Source organism: Pezoporus occidentalis, unplaced genomic scaffold, assembly GCF_034315485.1.
Source record: "Pezoporus occidentalis ecotype Australia unplaced genomic scaffold, CSIRO_AGI_Poc_V1 ctg220, whole genome shotgun sequence".
In the NCBI taxonomy this organism is placed as follows: Eukaryota; Metazoa; Chordata; class Aves; order Psittaciformes; family Psittacidae; genus Pezoporus; species Pezoporus occidentalis.
Window position 1 is genome coordinate 846,375 of NW_026914073.1, and position 14,486 is coordinate 860,860.

Genomic DNA, 14,486 nt, shown 5'->3' on the forward strand with positions numbered 1-14,486 from the left:
AGTAGTGGCTCACTGCACCTGACTGAAGAAATCCAAGTATCAGAGCTGCTCCAGTGTCCAGTTCATGGTTCAGGGTCTTCCTAAGGTAGGTCCCTGGCACATGGTCCTAGAGTAAGGGGTGCTAGAAGAAGCTGAAAGGCAATGTGAGAAGCAGGTGAAGGGGGAGCAGTCATCATAGGGCAAAGGTTATGGCAATGAATAGATGTCAGTCTGGGAGCATGGCAAACAAAAAGGCAGTGATAGGTGAGTTAGAGGTATCTTAACCATGCTGTGGGGGTGAGGAGGCGTTCACAGGTAGTTCAGAAGCAGGGAAGGCACTAGGAGGCTGTGCAGCTCCTCTGGTTGGGCACACACTCACCAGATCCCCTGCTGGCAGAGGTCCCACACCATGCCAGTGCAGGGGGGGTCTCCAGGCCAGGTATGGAAGAAACAAGGGGACAGGCAACAGCTTGCAGCCTGAAACTGCTTCCTCTGCAGCTGTGGCATCACTGTGACTTTGCAATGGCTCTTCCATCTGCTAAGCACCTCACTAATGATAATCCCTGTCAATCCGCTCAAGGACCCGTGGGAATTGCTCAGCATTAGAGCCCAAATCCTGCTGTTTCCTATTACCACGTGTTCCCATTTGCTGGAGGCTCACAGTCCCCTTGAGTACTGGGCAGCTGAAGAGCCCAGTTGGACACTGCAGGGGCCACCAGCCTCGAGAGAGAGATAGAGAAATAAATAAGTGAATGCCTGGTGTTGTTAATGCAATTAAGTATGCAAGGAACTAATCAGGTGAGACGCTTTTAGTGGTAATTAATTTAATTGCCTGGATTTTAATTTAATGTTCTATGTGAGATTTCATTTCCCAGCGCTGCTGCCCCCCCTGAACATCTTCCCCCCACCACCAACTTTTATGTGTCTGTGGGGCATGATTGATTCTCTGAAGGTGAGCAAGCTGCTGCAGAGAAGTGCATTTAGGAGCACCCCAGGAGTGGATGGGCATGGGCACAGTGATGGAGATGGGTGGCCTGTGGGAGGTTTGCAGCATGGCCTTGTGGTAGCATCCCTGCTGCAGCTGAGTGCACTGGGAGCCCAAGCCTCGGATTTGAGGGAGCTTGGGCTCATTTCGTTTCAATTGTATGGGAAGTTAAATGAAAACAGGCCTGTGGCTGCATTTTCATCTCTTACTGGGGCAACAAAAAAGATAAAGGCAGCAGGAGTGAGGGGCTCGAGGCTGCACACAGAGAGGTGCTGGGGATCTCATTAAATAAACAATGGTACCTGGAGCATCTCCTCAAGTGTGGATGGGTGCTCCTGGGCAGACAACACCACAGGAAGGATGTGGGGAGGGAGCAGAGAAGTGATGTGGACAGGGAAAGATGTCAGTTAGCAAAGCAAGCTCCACTGCAAGGGTCAGCAAGCACAGGGATGGAGGGAGATCTGCCAGGAGTCAAGCTGAGCAAGACCTTGCAGAGGAAATGAAGAGGGGGGTTAGCCATATAAATGTGGAGCAAACAAGGAGAGAAGAGTGGAGCCGGCTCTGCAGCCAGGTTTCAGGGGAGATTAAAGGAAAGCTCAGCACAGCCCCACAAGGAATGAACCCTGCCAGGTTTGAGCAGTGATGCTGAGAGCGAGGGCAGTGCAGGCTGCAGGAGCAGAAGGAGGATAAAACCTGGAGATGGTCCTTCCTCAACGAAAAAGATGCATTGAAGGCTTGTGGAACACCTCATCTCCAGGTGAGGACACTCCTGTTTGTTAGCAGAGCTCATTAGCAGCTGAGAGGTCAGTGGTGGTGGGAGCGGTGACACGTCTTTTGTGTATGAGTGAAGGAAAAATCCTGGTCAGACAGCTTGACCCCACAGAACGGTGGGGCCCTGGGGTGCGCTTGGAAGAGGGAGCAATTAAAGACCTGGAGGCAAACAGAAAATGGGGGAAAAATAGAAGAGGGACTTGCCAGGGAAATAACTGCACCAGATTAGCCTGATAGCTCTCTTTGATAAGGGAACTGATTTTCTAAGCCCAGAAATGTGGTCACTGTAATCTGTCTTGACTTCAGTGAAGTATTTGCTATGGTGCCACTTGGGAAATTACGAGTTAAACCAGAGAAAATGTGGATTAATACAAGAGTTGGAACATGGCTTAGGAGACGGCTAAAGGGGATCAGATTGTGCTGAAAGGGGAGCTGCTGGAGGGATAGAGTAGCTTCACCATCAGCCTTTGGACTGCTCTCAGTGGTGTTTCCCGTAATGTTTCTGTCCCACAAGGACCAGGGAGCTCTGGTGGGATGTGCCAGTGGCTGTGGAGTACCTGGGGGGTTACTAGGATGGGGATTTTACAATGGAGGGACCAGAATACTGTGCAATGGTGCAAAAGGCACAGACTGCATGAAGATGTCTCATGAGTGGCTTCAGCAGGGAGGCTGAAGGACATGGGTAGCTCAATTGGTCCTTGTAGTTGGGTTTGATACCCAAGTCCACATCATGGGGCGGAGGCTGGGGGTAGCCAGGCTGTCTCATCTGCTCCAGGGATGAGGACAACAGTGCACATGCAGTGGGGGGACAGTGTGAACCCAGGGATGGGGTGACTGACAGAGAGCTCACCTTGGAGATAAGGAAGGGCCCCATGGGCTTGCTTATCCCTAAGAGTCCCAGATCACTCATTTCCAGGGAATGGGTCATCCCAAGCACAAACCAGCTCAGGAAAAGGTGGCACTTCTCCAGGGAAGACTCTTCCACAGGACTTAGAGCAACAACCTGTTGCTCTGCCTCCTTTTTTCAGGCAGATGAGCATGAAGTGAAGCACAGGAGAGTAACCAGGATGCTCTGTGTTTATCTCCAATAGATATCATGCCCTGCAGCCTGGAGAGCAGCAGATGCCCAAGTGTGTCCAGAAGCAGCAGGCAATGGGGCCAGGGGTTTTGGCATACTGGGTATCCCTGTCTGAAGCCCAGGGCTGAGCACCAAGAGCAGGCAGGAGGTAGGGGAAGGCTCCGGATACCAGGAGTGTGGTGCTGGGCTCCCGGCTTGCCCCTGCAAGCCACAGTTCTGCATTTGGAAACATGCAGCCGGAGGGCCTGGGGGTGGATATAACAAAGACGTTGGGAAATAATGCACTCTTGAGGTTTGGCACACGGCTCCGTGTGTTACAGAATGTTATAAAAATACTGCTAATGGGCCAGAGAGGAGTGGAAACGCACGGCGGAAAGGCTGCCAGAAGCCAGAGAGCGCACATGGGAGCAGGGAGGCCTTGTATGCAAAGAGGGGAGGGAGGGAGGCAGCCAGGGCAGGCGTTCATCCTTCTACTCCCATCCCACCGTCCCTTTCTAACCTGCTTATTGCCATCCTGGCGCAGTGGCTCTGCCTGTTTGCATCTCTCCATTCATCCCTCCACTCAGGTTTGGGGATGCCCAAGCACTGTGCTGCTGACCCCATTGCTCTGCCAGCCGCTGCCTGACAAGGGGGCTGGGGTTCAGGCAGTGGTGGGGTCTGCATGAGAGACAAAATCCTCTCTGACACCAGGGCTACAGGTCAGGATGCAGGCAATGAAGTGGTGGCATGGGTGAACGCAGCCCCGCGTCAAGTGCCATCCCTGCCTCATGGGCATTGCTGCCCCAAGAGACAATGGGAAAGGGACTGGCAGAGGGCAAGCTGCTCTGGGCTGGCCTCCTTCCTCCATGTCTGTCACTGCAGTGGCTGGAGAGAGAAAGGGGAAAAAACATGCGGTTTGACAGAAAACGACATGGAAAAACAACCAAATTAACAGAAAAACAAACAAAGCAAAACCAGAGAAGAGGGAGGGGGGGAAGGGGCAAAGCAACAGGAACCACATGTGAGCAGGGAGGCCGGGGAGCCCGAGTGTGTTCTCTGGTCTGATTAGCAAGCAATCAAACATCGGCCACTAATAAATAATCAGAGTCTCCCTTTTCTCTGCCTTAGAAGTCCCTTTCCTCCCAGCTGGGCTCCAGCTGCAACCAGAGGGTTGGACTGCAGTTTGCATCTCCTTTGGGTTTTTTTGCTGTTTTTATAACTACTTTTCTTTTGTACCCATCCAAAATAAAGAAGACAAAAAGAAGGTAATAACCTCTTAATGTAAGACATGCACTTTTGGCTCCCCAAAAGAAGGATGCAGCACCGGTGAAGATGTGAGCATCACACGCTGGGCACTGGCTGAGCAGTGAACAGCGAAGGAACAAAGGCAGTGCCAGGGACCGTTCTCTGCCTGCCTGCTTCCATACATTGGTTCTGTGTGAAAAACTGCAGGAGGGCACTGCTAACATGCTATGTCAGGAAAACAAAGGTTTGGCTGGCTCTGGCAGCCATCGGTGAGGATGCCTCTGCCTTGAAGCAGGGTGCCCTGGTCAGGCCGTTGGTCCTGCTGCTGGCATGGGTGCTGATGGAGAAGCACAGGCTCGGGGTCAGAGCCTGCAGAGATTTCCCTGCTCATGTCCAGCAATCTGTGACGCAGGGCTTGGTTTTTTTTAACAAAAAGCCCTTTTGATGGATTTTTCCCCTCTGAACTTATCCAATCCCTTCCCGTGGCCATGTAAACTGAGGCTATTTCAAGAGCAGCAAGTTAAACATGACTGTGGCCGTTCCCTGGCACTAGTGCCAGCTGGCAGGGAACAACACCCACCCCTGTAATTCATCCTGCTTACTCTCCAAATGTGCTCCTATCCCTCAGAGACAGCCCTATGCAAGGTCAGCCCCAAAACTGTGCCCAAGCAATGCTTGGGGCAGTACTACATTAACTTGAACCAAACCTGTGTCAGGGATGGAGCTAATAAATATAAGTATGTGGGTGCTGATGTTCAGCACTGGCAGATGCAGCCCAAAGCTGTTGGATGTATTGTTATGGATGTGGTTGTTTTCTCCCCACATGCCTGGGTGGGTGCAACAGCACTGGGATGCTTCGCAGCCAAGCATCACCCCCTTGACTCCTAAGAGCCAGAGAAAGGGAAATATAGACAAGGTCAATTAGATTGCAGGAGTGCATCATTCGTCAAAATTCAGCTTTGTATCATGAGGCATGCAGGCTCTCCAGTCACTGCCTTTCCGTGCCGAGCTGTTTGCTTGCGGCTGGGAAAACTCAACAGACAAACTTTGCTGCCTGTGCCCAGATTTCGGGTCTTGGCCCGGCTGGGAGTCTGGAAAGGCATGCTGGTTAACAGTATGCAAATTGCCATCCCAGATTTTTAAGGAGAAAGCCAAAAAACAAACAAACAACAAAAAAAAAAATGAACACAATCCCACCAAAAACCCCCACCACGCTCCCAAACGCAATTAGTCCTAATCGAATTAGGAGCCCGGCTAGAAAAACAAACACGTTCGCAGGCAGCGGGTGACCTTTCTGCCCCATCCAGCGGGACACACGCTGCCGTGCCGCAGCGGGAAGGGATGAATGAAGCTGTGCCCTGTGTGTGCAGGGAACTCGCACGCTTGCACCCACCCGTGCACGCACCCGAGCCCTGCTGCATTCCTCCCATCCTTCCCCTTGCCGGGCTGGGCAGCCGGCCCAGCTGCAGCATAGCAGAGTGATGCTTCTTTGGCTCGCTATGTAAAACATGATAATCTGGGGCAGCCGGTGTCAGAAACAATAAAAATATCCCCTCTCCCATCCTCGTGGCCCCCCTTTTTGCATGGGGGAGCTAGGGGCAGCGAGGAGCGAGCGAAGCAGCACGCGGCATTTATTAGTGCTGGTGGCTCTGCCCTGGCCTCAATGATGCTGTGGCCCACAGAGCCTCTGCTTGAGGGAAGAGCAAACCTGGGATGTGGCCAGTGTGTGTGGGATCACATGGTGGGTCTCCACTGGTATCTGAAGGGATATGGCCTCACGCTTGACCCCATCAACTGTTGAGCTCATGTTGGGTTGGGTGCTATGGAGAGGTCATAGCTGACTCACGGCAGGAGCATCGCATGGCACACGGGCACCGAAAAGCAGAGAAGGTGGTCAACCCCTTACGATCCCACTTCGCAGAGTGGAGATGGGGAATTCCGGGGTTGATGGTGATCAGCCACAGCCAGGGATGGAGCATCCATAAAGGAGCAGGTGATGAGGTGCAAGAACCCTCTTGGTGAGCAGCTGGCCATGTCCTGGGCTTTGGACCTACATGTGAAATGAGTCCAGAGGCTCCCTCTGCATCCCCTCCTGCAGCAAGACTGGGGACAAGCTCATGGGATGAACCGTCCCAGCGGCTGCTGAGCTGAAGGAGAAGAGGAAAATCTGTTCTGGGGCTTGGCAGCTTCCTGGGGAACTCTCCCTGTCCTCTCCTAGCATGAAAGCCAAAGGCTGCGTGCAGCACCAGCATCCCGTGTCCCAGTACATGGCAGCAAAGCCTCTCCTGAAGTTTGTTTATCCTCTTTAACACAGTAAAGCCAGCCCCATAATTAAAGAAGCCCAAGTCCAATCTGAACAGCTTCCCACAGCCCCTGCTCCATCCAGAGTGCTGGAATTGGGGTGTTGAAGACAAAGCCTCCTCGGCTGGGGGACAGTGGAGGGCTGGGTCTGCGCCTCCTGCAGGGAGTGGAGGGGACACACACTGGTGATTTCATTGCCCTGGCTCCTGAGCCAGAAAGGATTTTGTCTCGGCCGCTCCTAAGTGCCCCTTGTCAAAATATTTGGTGTGAGCCTCCTGCCAGCGGTGGATCCCCAGCTCCGAGGGTGCTGGGAAAGACGGGACCGGCCAGGATGTAACCACCTCCTGTCACTGCAGCAATGAGGCAGGGAGCAAAGGGGTCAATGCTCCCCTTTGGATGCTGCTTCTGCTTCTCCACCCATAGCTCCACAAGTCTGCGGCACTTGAAGAATATCACAGTCTGCCTTGCAGACTGCTGGAAGAAGAAACCCTGCCGGGGTCACCCATGTCTGCAGGGACCCAAGCCAGGTAGTCTGCCCAGGGATGGGGAGACCCCACAGTGGGGATCCTCTGTGTCACCCTCTCTCCTGCCTGGAAGGAGAAATGGCATTCAGCAACGAATCCTTATCTTTTCCCAGCTCCCATCGCTTCTCCCTCCCTCCCCAAAACTGCTGGCAGCAGCTGGGAACCGTGTCAGGGCCCGGGCAGGCAATGAGGTACCGGCCAAGGGCTCAGCAGGGTCAGGGCAGGATCCAGTGTACTTCAGCACAAGAGGCATTGTCATTAGCTATGGTTTCATGAGCTGGTGCATCTGCTGTAAATAATTTAGCAGAGAAAATGTGTGCTAACAGCAGGTCAGGGCAGGGAGGAGAGGAGAGGAGTAGAGAGGGAGGAGAGTCTTGGGTCTGGAAAGCAGGGAAGGGCACTGGAAATAGTGAGATTATTTTCCTCCTGTTAGCAGGACAGGGTGGTGTCTCCCCTCTCCCCCCACCCCGGAAAAGGAGTCAGAGGGTTCCCATGCCCGATGGATCCCTTCTCTCCCCAGTCCCTTCCTGAGCTGTCAGCATCAGTACCAGAGGCAATTGCAGGACAATTTCCAGTTGCTCTTGCTCCAAGCAGTTTAATGCTGTTTAAACAATTACGCAGTTGATAAATTTTGACAAGAAGAGATAGAAATAGCCTGGGAGAGCCGCGCTGTAGAAATGCTCTAAACAGATGTCCCTTTTCTCCCCCTCCTGTGCTCCCTGGGGGTCTTTATCATTTGTTGCCAGCTAAACAAGACAGTGTTTGCATGAGTTGGGGTGATGGGGAGGGGGAGCAAAATGCCTTATTAACATGGTTTATGATACCATCCCTAGGGTGACGGCTGCTTCTTTTCTCTCCTGGATGGTCTTCCCTGTACCAACAGGAGCTGTGCACAGCCTGCCGAGTACGGATGTGGCTAACAGCAGGCCATTCATCCCTCTCCCCACTGGTTCACAGGGTACCAGACTGGGCAGCCTGGCTGCTGGTGATGTAGTGGAGGGAAAAGGGTGCTGGGTGTTTGCCAGAAACAAGTGAGCAGTGACAACTAGCTGTGCCGAATAACATGGGAAATCTGGTCTCATTGTAGGGATGTGGAGAGCCAGAGCTCAAAAGTGCCCATGCAGAACCTCATGCAGTAGGGACCAGAAGTGGCTCCCCAGTGCCGCAGTTTGTCCGTACTGAGAGATGTAGAGGATAATACAGGTTGGATGGGGCTTTGAGCAACCTGGTCTAGTGGAAAGTCCCTGCGGCAGGGGGTTGGAACTAGATGATCTTTAAGGTCTCTTCCAACCCAAACTGTTCCATGATTCTATGACAGAGCAACCATGAAACTAGGACTGGGCCAAAGCCAGGTCCACAGTGGAAGCCTGATGTCCTGCTTGGCTGAGCTTGGATGTGTAGGGAGAGGAGATGGATGCTGCTGTCCATCTCTGGAGGCCAGGAGATCACTCAGTGGGTCCATGCCAGGAAACTGCAGGGAGGGAGCCAGAGCTGAGACCTTGGTGCTGTAATTTTGCACACTTTGGGCTGCCTCATTCTGAGCGCTCCCAACATGTTTTTTAGCTTGTGTAACTTTGTGTGTAACTTTGTGCATGTCCCATGTGGAGTAGCTGTGTATGGTGTATGATGTCTGTCGTGTGTTGCAGGTGCATGTGCCCTGTCCTCTCGGTCAGGGAAGAAAGAAGAGGGCAGATGCAGGCAGCTTTCTGCCTTTTGGTTGTTTCCTGGGTGCTGTGCAACCTGCGTTGGTCCGAGCCAGTGCCTGGGGACTCAGCCTGCTGGAGCCAGGGAGCTGTGAAATACATTGTGTGTTTGGCAAACAGGCTGGGATTTGTCATGTGTTGTTGCCTTTGGAGCTGACGTAGCACTGTCCGCTTTTTGGGGAACAGCTCCCTTCCTGAATCCTTGCCTCTGGTGGCAGGGGACACACTGATGGTGTGGTCCGTGGGACCCAACATACGCTTATCCCAGAGAAGTGGTTTGTGCTCCCAAACGCATTCCTGCAAGGAGGTAAAAGTCCAAAACATCCAGTGCTACACAGGTATTTGAGCACAGAGAGGAGGATGCTGGGCAGAAGGGCGTCCATGTGGGTGTCTCTGTGCAGGTACTGGTCCAGGACATGACAATCTGCCTGTGTGTACCTCTGCATCCTTTCCCGCATGCTGCAGCATCACTACCTGTCAGTAGTGTTGTTGTGTGGCCTCTCAGGCAGCTCTGTTGCTGGAAAGCCTACGTGCAATGGATTTGAATGTGCATTTGCAAAGAGGGGATAGTAGCCTAGAGGGTCTCTGCCTGTTTGTTGTGCAGACATTTCTGGCTCCTTACAGATTTCCTATCTCTCAGTCCTCCAGTGTTGGTTTCTGCTCTCTGCATTTGGAACCAAGCTGCTCCCCCTTCCCTCTACGTCTGACTTCCCTAAGTCACCAGCCAGGTGTAGCTGCCCTCTGCAAAAGCTCTTTTATCTTCTTCCTCCTCTTCCTCCTTTGCCTTCACCAAAACCCAGGGATCCAGACTCCTGTGCTGTGATGGGGACACAAGGCAGCCCCTGCCACCTCCCATTCCCCTCCCTGTCAGGGAGAAGAGCCCCAGCTTGGTGGGAATCAGGGGAGCCAGAGCCTAAATTAAAAGGCAGAAGGGGAAACTGAGGCACAGAGTGGGAGCAATTTCCCAAAGCCACACAACTGGGCTTAGAAATCAGGCTGGTGATTCAGTGCCCTCCTCACCCTACATGGCTTCCCGACTGGGGTGTGCTGGGTTGAGCCCCATCACCCCAGTGTTCTCACCCAACATGGCCCACCCGGGGCGAGCAGCACACTCTGGTACTCTGCATTGCACCATGCCGTGGGACAGGTCATGGCAGCATTGCCCATGAGCAACCTCCACACATGCTCCCCTTTCTGCTTCTGTCATCCAACTCTTCCTCCCATCCCTCCTCCTCCTCTTCCCCTTGCCCAGCCAACCAAGCCAGAGCTGGTTGAGCATGGCTGGCCAGCATGTGGGTTTATTTCTGCTTCCTTCTGGGAAGGGGGGAATTCCCATATATCCCGTTGACTGCTGCATTGAACATAACTGCTGAAATAAGGTCCAAAATCAGACCCTTGCACTCCTCTTGGAGAAGAGAGGATGGAGGGAGGCAGCTGGTGCTGTGGCCACTCCTGCTATTCACATTGATGCAAAGCAGTTGGCAAAACTCTGCTGGGCTGGAGACTGCAATAGCACCAGGCTGTTCCTTGCTGTAAGTGCCAGAGGTGACACGTGCCTTTTGCAAACCAGGCTTGCCCTGCTGGAGCAATCTGTGCACACCAGCATTGCTCCCTTCACCTCTACAAACTGGGGACAGGAAACACCACTCACTATTTTAGCTGCTGAGGCAGTGTTTGTGGGTATGATTTTTGCCATAGCAGTGCAGGGGTTGCTGCACTGGCCTACAGAGGATGCTGAGGGTTTTGTTCAGAGGTGAAAAAGAGCGGTGGGCTTTTTCACGGGCATTAGAAAGCTCACAAAGCTGCTGTGACACATAGTCTTTGCAGGCATCATTTTGCTGCATTCCCTTCTCTCACTTCCCCGTCTCCTGGTGACTGGTGGATCACAGCAAACCTCTGGGGTGATTCTCATTTGAGGCAAGCAAAGCGGCTGCCTGGGCTGGTGGCAGTGTGAGGTCTGTGCTGCCACACACTTCCAGGGCTTAATTTTGATGACAAAAAGGCAAAATTGCAGAAAGCACAGAAGTTACCTCCCACAGGAGGGTGCAGGATGGAGACACCCAACCTGTGAGCTTCTACTGGGAGAGGCTGGCCTCAAAGAGACTATTCTAGGGCTTTCAGAGCAAGAATAAGCCAGCTCTTCCAGTGCTGCATATGTACAACAAAGAGACGATTTTACCTCCTGCAGATCGGTCCTGGGATGTTATGGGAGGAGTAGTTTGAGAAGGACCTTGGAAAAGCAGGGCAAGTAAAGAAGAATGCAAAGGGAGCCGCTGAAAGAACTATTTTAAGTCTTTCTCCTTTCTGCCATAAGGATAAAGACTTAAAATAGTCTTTTCAGTGGCTTCAAGGGGAGCTGGAAAGATGCCCTGACTCCGTTGGTAATTGCCTCCAAGCAGAGAAGATACTGGGTACTAAACCAGCAAGCAAAGCCATAACTAGAACCAGTGACTGTAAGCTTAGCACAGCCACGTTCAAATTAGAAATGAGGTTTATATTTTTAATAGAAAAAATGATTAAGCATCGGAACAACTGCCAAAAGCAGTGGCTGCTCCTCTGTCGCTTGTTATCTGCAGAGCACGGCTGGCTGCCTTGCTGAAAGATGATTCAGTCAAGCACGAGTTATTGGGCTCAATAGAAGGGTAACGGAGGGACATAATGGCCTGTGCAACCCGGGAGGTCAGGTGAGATGAACTAATTTTCTTCTGTGGCCTTCATGTCAGTGAGTTAAGGAAGGTGCATATCCCTGCCGTGCAGATTTAGCTCCGCGGTGGCTGTTTCCTTCACTGAATAGTGAGGCTCTGGTGTTTGACGGTGAGGAGCAGGGCTGCGAGGACAAACCTGCAGCACAGCAGGCTGTGGGGTGTCAGATGATGCCGCATGTCCCTGCTTAGGATGCAGCTGAGACTGTGGCCCTCATCTCCGGCATCTTCTGAGATAACTGGTGCTCATACGTGGCCTTAAAGAGAGTGGGAGAGTGGAGTTTATGAGGAGCAAAACAAGGGAGATGAGGGGAAGGTCAGAGTTGCCCTCACTGGGTCTAAACTGAGTTAGCCCAACCCTGAGCTGAGATGCTGTGGGACAGTGATGGGCTGAGGTCAGTGGTGGCTTTACTGATGTCTCAATCAGCTATACTCTCCAGCACTGAGCTACTTTGACCAGTGCAGGGAGGTTAAGCAATGTGTTGGGGGCAGCACCCTGGGGCAAGGTGCCTGGGTAGGGGGGGTTAGCAGGGTTGGGGAGCTCAGGAGGAGCGTGGCTCCTTGCCCAGCTCCGTTCTGGCTCCCTCATGCCTCAGCTTTGTGCGCATTTTGCTCCTGGGCAGGAGGAGCTGAGGATGGGCTCAGCACTGGGGTGTCTGCAAGGAAGAAAAGCAAAATGGACCAAAATAGGGTGAGATGGCTCAGGGCTGAGAAAGGGAAGGGAGAAGGGAAACAGGAAGGGAAGACTCACTTGAGACATTAGCATGAAGGAGAGGAAGCTCCTGCAGCCCTCCTTCAAAGGAGGGATTGACAGAGACCTGATGAGGAGCCGAAGGGAGATAATGTGCCATCAAAAGGCAGTGGGGAGGGAGCTGGGAGCAAACCTCTGCCTCCAGTGTGCAGACAGGAGCTTGGCACAGTGCACACAGAAGCACTTACCTCCCTTAACAACCAGGCAGAGCCTTCCAGGCCGCCCCATTAGGAGCTGCTTCCCCAGGCGAGCTGGCACAAAGTGCCGGGCCAGCCCAGGGACCTGTCATGTCACAGAGCCTGCAATGCCACCTCCAGCCATGGCACTCCAAGCTCCTCCAACTGGGAATAAAGCAAACCCTGAATGAGAAGCAGGGAAGCACATTAGTTTGGGGTGAGAACAGGTTCGCTCATCTCTTTCTGAAGTCGTCTGACATCTCCAGGAGCAAGAAGAGCCATGCATCCGTCAGGGGATGTCATGCACCCTGCAGGTTGTGCCGCAGCATCCTTGTCCAAAGGTGCTGATGTTGCACAAGGGGAAACAGCTCAGCACAGGAGGAACTGGTGGTCCAGCGTAGCAAATGGACTGTGCTGGGCTTGCAATTGAGCTGGAGATGTGGGGTTTCAGGCTTGTTTTGCTCATGGACAAAGCAGGACCAGGCTCTCCACCAGCACCCTGCACGCAGCAGGCATGGGTGAGCTGTTACGGGGCAGGCAGCCCAGCACAGACACCAGAGGAGGGGGATGCAGCCCCAGCACAGGACTCCTGCCGAGCAGCTTTTCCCCGTGAAGGAAACTAACCCGCCAGCAGCCGCTGCCAGACACAATCCGAGGCGCGTACGGCGGGAGGAGCTGGCTCTCCTCTTGCTAGGAGGGGGCCAAGTCGTGTTCACCTACCGCTCCGGCAGCACTCCCTGCTTTGCATGAAAGAGGCGCTTTGATTGCTGACATCTGTAGACAATCAGATAAGAATTAGACTTATTCCTCGCGGCATAAACGGTATTTCTAATCTCATAATCCCTTAATATTTTTCTCACCAGGATGTGGCCGCTTCTAATCCCTCAGAGTTTGTTCTTGGGCAAATTTCAGGGAAGCTGGGGAGGTGCAGGAGGAGGGCTTGGCCACCTTGCCCTCCCCTCACCCCCACAACCCCTCTGGGTATGAAGCAGGCACAGAAAAGCCAGGCATGCAGCAGCCCCTCTTGCCATCTGGAGGATGCTTATGCTCGGATGGAGGTGTTTGCAGAGCCCTTTCACCAGCGTTGCAAAGAGCCCCTGTGGGTCTTCCCAGGTTTGCCTCTGCTCAGCATCCCTGTGGTAGCAGCAGCAGGCTCCAGCCTGGTTTGGCCACTTGGCTGCTTTCCAAAAATAGAGGCTGATCCCTGAGGAACAGCCTGGGACCTCTATTTGTGTGCTGGAGAGGCACAGAAACGACACCATCCTGCTGCTGCAGGGCTCAAAGTCTAAGGTCTCCAGGTAGCTGAGTGTAGTAGGTGCTTTGTAAGGATGCTGGGCTGCATTTAGCACTAAATCCTGTTCAAGCTAGAGTAAGAAGAACCACTTGGGTTGCTTTTTAGCCCCTGTCCTGATGCTGGAGTTCTGGGTAATGATGTGCATCTCTTCAGCCACCCAATTGGCTTTCCCTGCTGGCCACCTTACAGGCATGGTTGAGAAGGGGTCTGGAAACCTCCCCCTGCCTACCCAGAACAGACAGGGACAGCCATTTCTCTTGTCCCTGCTGCATTTTTCCTTCTGCAGCCCACCCCAGCTGTGCTGCAATGGCTTCACTGGCTGATGCTGAATCACAACAGGGGCTTGCACTCATGCTGCCACAGTGGGAGTTGGAATGAAATCCAGCCAGAGTTGTACCAGGCTTCCCTACTGCCTGCAAGGTGTGTGCAGCCCTCTGTGATGCAGGGATGGAAATCTTGCCCTGGGCACGAACCCATCCCAATGCACGAGGGTCAAATAAGCAGGCAGTCAAGGGAGCAGCTTGCAGCGCAGATGCAGAGGTGAGCAGAGGTGTGTTGGTCTCTGAAGACTCAAATCAGCGTTTTTCCTATCTCCTGGGTTTCTTCTCTTTTGCAGCAGCTGTTTGTTCTCCTGCTGCTTCAACTTCCCCACACACACACTTTTTATTCCCCAGACAGGTTGGAGAGGCAGCACAACTGCTTCAGCCATGTCCTGGGCAGCTTCATCTTGGGATGGTGAGGGTTTTGGAGATAGTTTCATAGCAATGAATACTCAACAACTCTGTATCTGCTCATGAAGTTTACAGAGCCCCACACTGGTACAGCATGCCCATAGCATGGGCATGCAGCAGGGCAGAGGATGCGAGAGGAGGCTACTTCCCCTGGGTGGCATGCCTATCACCATCCCCTATGTGCTCTTCTTCCAACATCCTGCCTGCTGGGGTACCAGCATCCTTTCCCTTTGCCATGTTGAAACCTATTTGTCATTTCCTTGCAGC

General features: G+C 53.1%; 1 protein-coding gene across 3 annotated transcripts in view; it reads left to right on the top strand.

Moving 5' to 3' along the window:
• Positions 1-14,486, top strand: part of CNTFR (ciliary neurotrophic factor receptor) — a 205,948-nt gene that overhangs the window by 146,524 nt on the left and 44,938 nt on the right. The gene's annotated exons all lie outside the window — the stretch shown is intronic.